Consider the following 11,197-nt stretch of genomic DNA (forward strand, 5'->3'; position numbering starts at 1 on the left):
TCAAGAGGAACACACCAAATTCGGAGGTTAATAACAGTAACAACCAAGTTAATTAAGGTTAATGGGAATTTTAACCTTTTAGGAAGAGTATCTTATTCTTTCTGGAGACAGGACAGGAGAAGCCCAGGTAAAACTTCCTTCCTATGTCACCAATAACTACTTTGAGCAGAGGGGAAGGGACTAACCAATTTAGAGGTGAAATTAGCTTCTTCTCTTTAGTAGGTAGTCTTGGGTTACCCAGAATAGATCCTCTGAATTAAAGGAACTACCTAGCAGGAAACAGTTGGCCATATTTAAATAGTTTGTTTAGGATTGTATTACATTAGTTTCTACTTACTTTTCACAATGAGGGAAGGGAACTGGAGGGAACTACATACCAAGAGGATCTTCCTATGGCCCCGACAACTAGAAATAATATATCCTCTACCATGCCTCTTTTGACGAGTACCACTTGGGAGGTTCAGCCATACTTGGATGTTCACCAAGGTAAGCAAGGCATAGTACATATGTTTCATCCTTGGCCTTGAGCTGAATTTTACCCCCTTAGCTAATGGCACAGTTTACTCACCATGGATTTTAAAGTCCACTGCTCCTCACTTAAGTACAGGATGGTGTGAGATGTCAAGATGTTTCAGGAAACCAAGTGTGCCATCTGCAAGAAGAAAATTATAGCTCCAAGGAGAGATGAGCCCTGCCCTTGAGTCACTTCTGGATGAAACATCTGCAGAGGGCCTGACTCACTGGGCAAGCTGAAGGGACAGACCCAGGAGTAACTATGGAAATGGAGGATGCTACCTTTCTTAGATTATGATGTGGGAGAAATGGTACTAACACCTCCATGCTACTGCTATTAAGGCCATGCCTTGTACATGTACCCCTCATTAGTTGAGAATCAATTGTTTATGGGATTTAACATGATGATGAAGCTTCAAAAACTAGATAATGATTGTTATAGGTTGGTATCATCATACTATTCTCTTAATACATTCCATAAAAATATGACCAATTACACATTTTTTCCTGATTGTATATTTTTGGAACACATTAAATAAAACAGCTTCAGTAGTTTGGCTTCCTTTGAAACCAGTCTAGAAGCTTCTATTGGTTAAAAAGCTATAGGTATTAAAAATATAAAGTTAATAAACATAGTATACATCTTAGGTTAATCACAAAATAATACAAATAGAATGTATTTCTTTCAAGCCAGATGAAAAGAGAAGTGAAAGAAAACAATCCAACAGAAGCCAGGAAGGAACAATGCAATAGAAGACAGGTAGGAGAAAAAAGAGGCAAAGAAAAAGGAAAAATATTGTAAATAGAAAGCCCAAAATAAAATGGCAGAAATAAATACAAATATGTCAGTAATTGTAATAAAATAAAACTTCATGAGTCTTCTGTCAAAAGACAAAACTATTCAAAATTAAATTTAAAAAGCAATATATGTAGTTAAGAGGGATATACTTAAACATAGAAGAAACTAAGACATATGAAGAAACACTAGGCATATATTAACCAAAAGAAAGCTGGTATAGCAATATTAATATTACACAATCTATACTAGGGGGAAACCATTACTAAAAAAGTGGAATTTAAAAGGAATAATGCACCAAGTTACAATTATAAACTTGTATGACCTAACCACATAGCCTCAAAATGTAAAAAGCTAAGATTGAAAATTACAAGAAATGTTCAAGTCTATAAAAAAAAAAGGCCCACACGGTAAAAGTATAACAACTCATACTAGACATTAGCATTTCAGTCTTTAATGCTTACTACTAAGTGTATCATCACTGCTAAATGCACGAAAAAAAATTAAGGCAGTCAAGGTTTTGTGACTCTAAAACTTTGTCTTTTTCCATCTATACCTGTGTGAAAATAACAGCTTGCTTTCTGAATATAACTGTCAGCCAAATATACCTATTCAGTAAGTCCTCTCAGTGGGTTACTAAAAGGGGGGAATCACATGGCCATAATTTTGCCAAATTTTCTGTTAGTTCAGTAATAAGTTGAGGGGTGAGAACCAACAGTTCTGTATTCCTTATTTGTGTTCTCTCATTTATTTTTCCCTTGAGGTACTCAGCGCCTTGAGGTACTCTTCTTGTGTTTAACCCATTTATGCCTGAGGTTGCAATTTTTTGAATTTTTGCATTCAGACCTTGGCGAAGACCTTGAGCAGGATGTAAAATAACCCCCACATGCTTGGTGTTCCAATAATGGAACACTAGGCATAAATGGGCTAATGAGAAACTGAGGTACAGAGATTAAGCAACTTGGCTAGGGTTATACAGCTTGTAAAACAGGAGAGCCTGGGACTCAATCTTGTGTTAATGCTAAAGCCTTAGCACCAGCTTTAGTACCAACACCACAGTCAGTCAGTGTGTATATACTGAGGGCATTGTTTTAAGTATTGTGGGGAAGAGGAAGTAGTATAATGAGATTTAAAGATCTGAAGATGAAAAGTCCAAATAAGAACCTTGAACTGAAATACATCAGTTAGTGTTTCAAGATGAGGAACCTGTTTGTTGATAGCCAGATTATGAAACTGATGAGTGCCAAAATAGAAATTCAGAAAAATATACTTAACCTTTATCATGAAATATGGTATATTTCACTTTTGCTTTTAGTATTTTCTTTTATATCCTAAACCTGCTTATATGTGCTGTGCAAATTGTTAAAATTTTAAATAACTGTATAGTCCCTATTTTTGTTTGTCCTTGTTTTCCTATTTTGTTTCTTAATTTTAGAATGATGTTCCAATTTTTAGAATCCAGCAGTTCTCTAAGTGAAAGTATATAGTCATAAATTCATGAATCTAAGTATTTTTTAATGATATTTTACTAATTATTTAAATATATATTTATCTCTGAACATGAAAACATCAACATTCAAAAGTTTTATTTGAATTAACTATTATAGTAACAAAGCCAGAGAATTTTATTAGAGGCCACAAACACTGAAACTTTTTCATACATACAGTTTTAATACAAATGAACTTATTAATATGACATCCATTTACTAACAATTTAAGTTCTATGAATTTATCAAACATTTATTACTGTATTCTTATATCTTTCCTAACAAGCCTGCAGAAACCAGATTAAATACCCTTGACTGTGGTTGTTACCAAAGCAAATACCACCCTGTTAGCTAAAATGCCACAGATTGGATAATTCCTGGTAAATTAAACACCTCATATCACAGTTGAGATAAGCTCTTATACCCCCAAACTAAGAGACTTTACTATGAATTGCATAATGAATACACAATGCTGTATTTTACATTTTTTCTGAAGTGTAGCTATTTTGTTGGACATGATGTATCTTTGAAGAAATGTGTTGAATCTTATTTTTATATAGGTCTCTTAGCTATCATCTAAAATGTATTTAAAGAAATATCAAAAGGCATTAAAGTTCTTGCTAACTTGGAAGGCCAGGAAGGCCTATATTTTTATTCCATGTTTAAATAATTTTTTCAGGATTCTGTCTAAATGCAAGCAGTATAGTCCCATAGCAAAGCATGATGGGTGCTTTTTCAGGTTTTTTTTTTGGTATGGCAGGCTATGACTTTTTGACAGAATCAGACTGATAGATCATACAAAATGTCCTGGATAGCATATTTTAGATTACCTTTAAAACTCACTTAAGGAATTTATAAAGGCTTTCTCTCTTTTTTTTTTTTTTTTTTGAGATGAAGTCTAACTCTGTTGCCTAGGCTGGAGTGCAGTGGCGTGATCTTGGCTCACTGCAACCTCTGCCCCCTGAGTTCAAGCAATTCTCCTGCCTCAGCCTCCCGAGTAGCTGGGATTATAGGCACCTGCCACCGTGCCCGGCTAATTTTTGTATTTTTAGTAGAGACGGGGTTTCACCATCTTGGCCAGGCTGGTCTTGAACTCCTGACCTCGTAAGGTAAGAAAGGCCTCCCAAAGTGCTGGGATTACAGGCGTGAGCCACTGCTCCCGGCCTATAAAGGCTTTCGTAAAGAGTCTTCAATTTTGGTAAATTGAAGTTACTGCATTAATTTTTTATATTTAAATTTCTATAAAATTTATTTTACAGAAACATCCTATATTTAAATAAAAAGCAAAACAGTACTGAGTTCTGTTTGATTTTATAAGTAATTACTGGACTATTATATCAAGTTAAAATGTGTGAGAAGCCTATTGATTTATAGAATAAAATTGTAAGTACTAACATAAGCAAATTTTTGAAAATATATATGGTTAATTGCATGAAAGCTGATGATTGCATTTTCATGCCATTTTAAGAGTTGAAAAAAGTAGTTTTTGGCTTGGCTATAAAGGAAATATTTTTAACATTCATTGTGATATTGTTTAACCTACTACAAAAAATAATAATAGTCCTCAAAATAGTAAGTATTTTCTTATTTAAATGTTACGTACATGAAAATCAGCCTCTAGAAGGTAGTTAATTCATAACAAATTTTAAGTAAAACACTTTTGGTTGTAACTGATATCCTAAAATTAGTTTTTTAGCTTAAGGAGAATATGTAGCACTTCTTTCTTTTTCCATAATCCATGGAGATGATCTAAAAGTGGATCTATCAGCACTGAGGCATAAAATATAAATGTATAACTGTGTAGCTATTGTAAAAATTGGAATCAGTATGATATCAGTTAGAAAAACATAGGAAAAATAGTGAAATCTTATTGCTTAACACAGAGTAGAGAGAAGGGGACTACCCAAGTTAAACCAAGTTATCGAAACTCATCATTGGTAAGTTGGTTGAGGTAGATGTTTAAATATTCAGTATGTGAAGGTAGGTAGGTGAGTCTGAGCTCAAGAGTTTTAAATAAATTGTCTAAACAGCTAGGGCGTAAGCATGAAAATCTATTTGGTAAACATAGGATTGTTGCTGCATTTATTTTAATTTTTCCTTAGACATAAGGAAATAGACAACATTAGGATATTAAATATGTTACTTTAATTGAAAGCTATTCTCACAGACAGTTGGAAATAGCCTGAATAAAATAATGCTAACAGGTTAACTGAAGTCAGTATGTGGGTACCTATATAGGGCAGGAAAAATTTACACATATTAGTATCTTTTAAAATATTTTGCGTAATAGTTCAGATACTAATAAGGATTTTAGGAAATTTCTTTTATGTGTTGCTACAAATATATAAATGAATATTGTGTAGCTTTATTTTGGTATCAAAATTAGACATGTTAAAAGCAAAGATTCTGAGTGTGATTAGCAATTAATACACATTGTATTAAAATAATCTCAAATTGTTAATGAATACTTTAAAATTATCATCCTTTAGATGTTTTCTCCAAAACATCAAAGGAAAAAAAGGTATGCTTTTTAGGCAATACTTTTTATATTAATGAAACGTTTATATACTATCATTGTGTTGTTTCACAGCTATATGAGGTTAAAGATGAGAGTTTAGTCTCGGTATCTTCATTCATTTTTATACCATGATTTATAAAAATGTTGATAATTAAAAGTTAAAGCATTGATCTTTTATAGTTATTAAAGGTATTTTTGCTATCATGGATATGTTATATTACAAAATAAGAGCCAAATATCACAATTTAAGCAGAGTAAGTTTTTTGGGGGCAATACATTAATACATTTTCCTACCATCTCTGTTCTTCTGTACTTTATAGTTTGGAGTGAGAAATAAAGTAATATATAATATTTGTAGAACTGAATGAAAGTAATGTGGAAGCACATCAATACATTTTGGTAAAGAGCCAATTGCCTAAAATAAATTAGCTAAGAAAAACACTTCGATATCAATCTTTCTTGAACTAATATACAATGACTCTCAGACTCTTAAAATTTACAGATGGTGTGGAACAAAAATGCCTTGTTGTACACTTGAATAAGCCTGAATAATATAGGATTAACATGTATGCTGAAAACATCCGACAAGCTGAATATGAAATAGATTGTTTCATGATATTTTGACTAGGGCTCTAATAACACTCTGCTGGGCTTGTCCTACACAGCATGTTACTTTAAAAATAACTGGCTGGGCGTGGTGGCTCATGCCTGTAATCCTAGCACTTTGGGAGGCCGAGGCAGGTGGATCACGAGGTCAGGAGATAGAGACCATCCTGGTTAACACGGCAAAACCCCATCTCTACTAAAAATACAAAAAAATTAGCTGGGCGTGGTGGCGGGCGCCTGTAGTCCCAGCTACTGGGGAGGCTGAGGCAGGAGAATGGCATGAACCTGGGAAGTGGAGTTTGCAGTGAGCCGAGATGGCTCCACTGCACTCCAGCCTGTGCAACAGAGCGAGACTCAGTCTCAAATAAAATAAAATAAGATAAAATAAAATAATAAAATAAAATTAAAATAAAAAAATAAAAAAAAATAAAAATAACTGCAGAACTCAGGCCTGTAATCCCAGCACTTTGGGAGGCTGAGGCGGGTGGATCACCTGAGATCAGGAGTTTGAGACCAGCCTTGCTGACATGGTGAAACCCTGTCTCTATTAAAAATACAAAATTAGCCGGGCGTGGTGGCAGGCGCCTGTAATCGTAGCTACTCGGGAGGCTGAGGCAGGAGAATCACTTGAACCTGGGAGGCAGAGGTTGCAGTGAGCCAAGATTGCGGCATTGCAATCCAGCCTCGGGGACAAGGGTGAGACTTCGTATCACAACAAAAGAAAAAACCAAAACAGAACAAAAAAACTTCAGGAAAAAAAATTAAATAGATGGAGTGGCCTTAGGGTGTGCCAAAATATTCTTTAATGTAACTATGCTATTACATTTTATTCCTAAATCCAAATATTTGAGCTCAGAAACATTAGTACATTATCTTTTATGACAAGGTAAAATAAAATCACCTGAAGTTATTATTGGGTTATCTTCCTAATATTATGAGAAGATTTTTTATATATAATTCTTATTCTTCCCCAACAGAAGTACAAATCAACTTTAGATCTTAGAATGGATGTGAAATTAAAATAGTAAAATCCTAGTATTTCCTAGTATTGTGCAATCGAATTTTATTAAAGGCCAGAATAAATTTTCATGTAGTCAATATAAATATTGCTTATTTATGTAACTTATTTTTATTGTTTTATTAATCTAATCTTCTATAAAAGGAGTATAATGTTTTTACAGAAGAAAGTTGGGATATATATTAAACAGGCAATATTTAAAGAAAAGTTACTGTGGCAGTTATTTAATTTTAAAATGTTCTAGTTAGAGTGGCATTTTTCAATTGTAAAAAGCTTCTCTAATTCTGTGAAAGCAATCATAGCTTCTTTGTATGTAAAAGGTGAAATATGCGCGGTGGCTCAATGCCTGTAATCCCAGCACTTTGGGAGGCCGAGGCGGGCGGATCACGAGGTCAGGAGGTCGGGACCACCCTGGCTAACACGCTGAAACCCCGTCTCTACTAAAAATACAAAAAATTAGCCGGGAGTAGTGGCGGGCGGCTGTAGTCCCAGCTACTCGGGAGGCTGAGGCAGGAGAATGGCGTGAACGAACCTGAGAGGTGGAGCTTGCAGTGAGCGGAGATTGCGCCATTGCACTCTGGCCTGGGCTACAGAGCCAGACTCCGTCTCAAAAAAAAAAAAAAAAAAGATGCCATAGGGAATAAGGATCTTTATACTTCACGTATGGATGGCAAAAGAGGGCCAAAAATAGATATGGTGATAATCCAGATAATCATTAAGTATGTTTAAGAATAGTGTAAACTTTGGCCACTGTAATTGGTATAAAATAAAAATATGGTAGATTTCTGGATTTTTATATATATACAGATTATACTTTATAGATACTAATGTTTGCCAACATTTCTAATATAAACTTAGAGTTTGAAATGTTTCATCAAAACATTTAATACATGTAAAATATATACAAAGTTAAATACAGTAAAATCAAAATAATGTGGAAACTAGAATCTACTTGACATATCTTCCTAGCAAGATAGGGCTTTTTTTTTTCAACTGTACTATATTATACAAATGGCCTGTTGCTACACATATTCTGTACATGCCATGGCTATGTCTACAAATATGAAACAGCTGGAATAAAAGGGAAAAATCTAAACATCAAAGATGTTTGTACGTGGTTGTATATGAAATTATCATGTTGACAAAATAGCCAGATAATAACTAAATTTTTCAAACTCAACATTTTTGTTGTCTTATAGTTGTAAACTTTGTTCTATTTGTTACAGATTATAAGTCTATGTTACTTAAGTGTGTGAATGAATAAAGGAAACATTTAGTTTATCCTGCATCTCCAATGTTCTGGTTACTAAGATTTCTTTAATTCTCTTAAAAAAGCAAAAACATTTAACCTTAAGCACATCCAAACCCTCATATTTGTTACCAGATCATATATGGGGCTAGTTGTTTTTTATTATTGGACAAAACAGTTATCCAAGATTCTACTTAACAGAATCAGTAGAGGAAGGTGGAGTAAGAATTGAATCCTCTGCTCTGAAATCTTTTCTAGGATGAAGGTGTGGGCTTTGAGAATATCAAGGTTTCAAACCTACAGACGAAGGCTGAGAAAAGCTTCTCACAGAATGTAACCTCGGTTCCTATTAAGAGATTTAAAGAAAATTAAGGTTTAATGCATTTTAAATGGCTCTAATTTTATAATTACTTGGGGAAGATTTAAAACATCAGATTAACTGGGCCTGGATTCTGCGGAGAGAAGGTGTGTTTTAGGAAATTCCTGCTAGAAAAAGTAGGTGACCTTATAACCTGCTGCTGGACAAGGAGGCATTCTAGGGCTATAAAAAGAGACACACTTTAAGGGATCTGACGCCACATCCAGTGGTATTTCTAAACTATTAGGTTATGCTTTCTTTGTATCATCCCTGAACTTTGGTAAAGATTTGTTGAAAAAAAGATTTATGAACTTATGATATACAAAATTAAGATGAGATCTGATAGGTAATAAAGCAACTATCCAGAGAAAATCAGAGAATTATTAATATACTACTTCATGTTAATAGAGTAACATCCTGTTAAAACATGCAACGAATAGACTCTGTGTCCCAACAAATGATTTTTATTCGATCCACTGCTGAACATAAGAATCCTTTGAGATACTGTTTTGCTCAAGAAACTGAGAATAGGAAATTTCAGTTAAGCCATCCATAACGAATAAATGCTTACTTCAGGAGTCAAGATGTAACCAAATCCTTTTACCTAAAAATCTTGTAATTTTCCTTGCCTGCTTTAAGTGATTTGAGTTGTGATTGAAGAAGAATGCAAGCATCAAGGAGGTGGGGTTAACTTCATAAAGATGAACACAACTTTTGAAGTAGCACTTAGGCCAAATCAACTGCCCGGCCTGCATCTAATAACAGAAATTTAATACTAAGTGTTCTGTTAGTTTTTCCAAAAACTTAACTAGGGACTTACATAGTTAAGGGAAATGAGCTAAAGATTCTAAGGTAAAAGGCAAAATTTTTGTAAAGAGGTATGTTTCATTATATATTGTAATTTCCATGATTTAGGTACGTAGGCCACTCTGCTGACTTACCAAAGCATTGAGCATGTCTGCCAACAATCAATTTGCCACTGCTGGAATAGGTAAGTATCAGGAGTAAGTAATAAAAACAATGGATAATTTCTCATGGCATATAAGACCTAGATAACTCTAGGGTCGAGTGTTTTAAATTGTGCAATTACACAGAGAGTTTATTCTTATCAAGTATCTTAAAGCAGTATGAATAAGCTCTCTGTGTAAATGCACAATTATCGCTTGTGAAGTTATAAAATAGTCTACCAACTAGGAAAGAAACACATTTATGATGTATTTTAATAATAAGTTAAAGGTGGTTTATCAAAATCAGTGTTGTGAAAAAAATTCACTCCAATGACATCAGACTATTTTAACCTTAGGCACTGTTATAATTTTTGAGCTAAAAATACTTCAGTGGACAATTATGATAATGACCCATTTACCTTAGAGCCACATCCAAGTTTTATCAGTATAAAAAGTCTGGTACCTGTCATTAGGATATAAAAAGGAAAACTAAACTAGAATAACCCTTTCCCAAAATAGCAAATTCTACATGGAGGGCCTGTACTAAGACTGATACATGCCTACATTGTGGCAATTAGCAAGAAAAATTGAAAGGAAGAAAGAAGAAAAATAACATTTATTTTTGGTGAACTTTATTCTTTAATAAGCAGTGGAAATGTGCCATGTTCCCAATATACAAAGAGGTCACGGCACAGCCTCTAGGTATCTTCTGCTATAGCAGGGATTAAAGTTTTTCTGGGATACCTTAGAAGTTCTTTCTTCTCATGCTGTGTTCCTTCTTATATTTCCCAGAACGCTGACTTGCACAACGCTTTTGAAGAAAATTAAATTCTGGGGTAATTTATTTCCACTATTTTGGTTAGAAAACTGGTTCATATTTAGGTTACTTGATAAAAGCAGGATTAAACAGTTTTATGTTTATCACAATTTGTTTCTTTTTTTTAGAAGTGAAATATTTTTCTGATTCAGATTCCTGGATGCTAAAGGGATTAGAATAGATATTTATCTGAGTTAGATTTAATTTTGGTGATTCAATGAAAGATGGTCCATAACTCTTGGGTGGGACAAAAATTATTTTTGAAAAGCATTGTGTTAAGGAACTTTCTCCTACCCTCCTCCCACCACCACTCCCCAGAAATCACTTGCTTCCTTACAGGTGACCATTTATTAGTAAAAAAAAGTTCTGAGTTCTAACACTTAATAGTAATGTCACCTTGGGAAATTCTCTTAACCTTTCTGAGCTTCACTTCTGTCATAAAAAAGTGCCTGATTATCTCACAAAAATATTGAGTGGATAAAATGAGATAATGCATGTGAAGTGCTTGTACATTGTAAGGTGCTATATAAATATAAGGTATTACTCTTGTTTTGAAATAATATAGTCGGAAAAAACGTGGTATTTTAAGCAGGACTTTATAGCACATCGTCAACAAAGTTAATACCATTTTTACTTGGAATATTATCATGGACTTTGAACAATCTTCAATGATTTAAGCAAAGCTTTTCTGTAGAACAGTGAACACAGGTTAAGTGACCAAAATTTCAAGACTAGTATCTTAAGACTATTCCATAGTTATAGACTCTGTTTCTTCATATATAAAGTAAGGGATAATAGGATCTCTGGGATTTATTTGAGTCCTTAAATTATATAATTCTATGATTTCATATTTATAACATAGGAAAATAGGCTTATATCTAAACATAA

Source organism: Nomascus leucogenys, chromosome 22a (assembly GCF_006542625.1).
Source record: "Nomascus leucogenys isolate Asia chromosome 22a, Asia_NLE_v1, whole genome shotgun sequence".
Taxonomy (NCBI): domain Eukaryota; kingdom Metazoa; phylum Chordata; class Mammalia; order Primates; family Hylobatidae; genus Nomascus; species Nomascus leucogenys.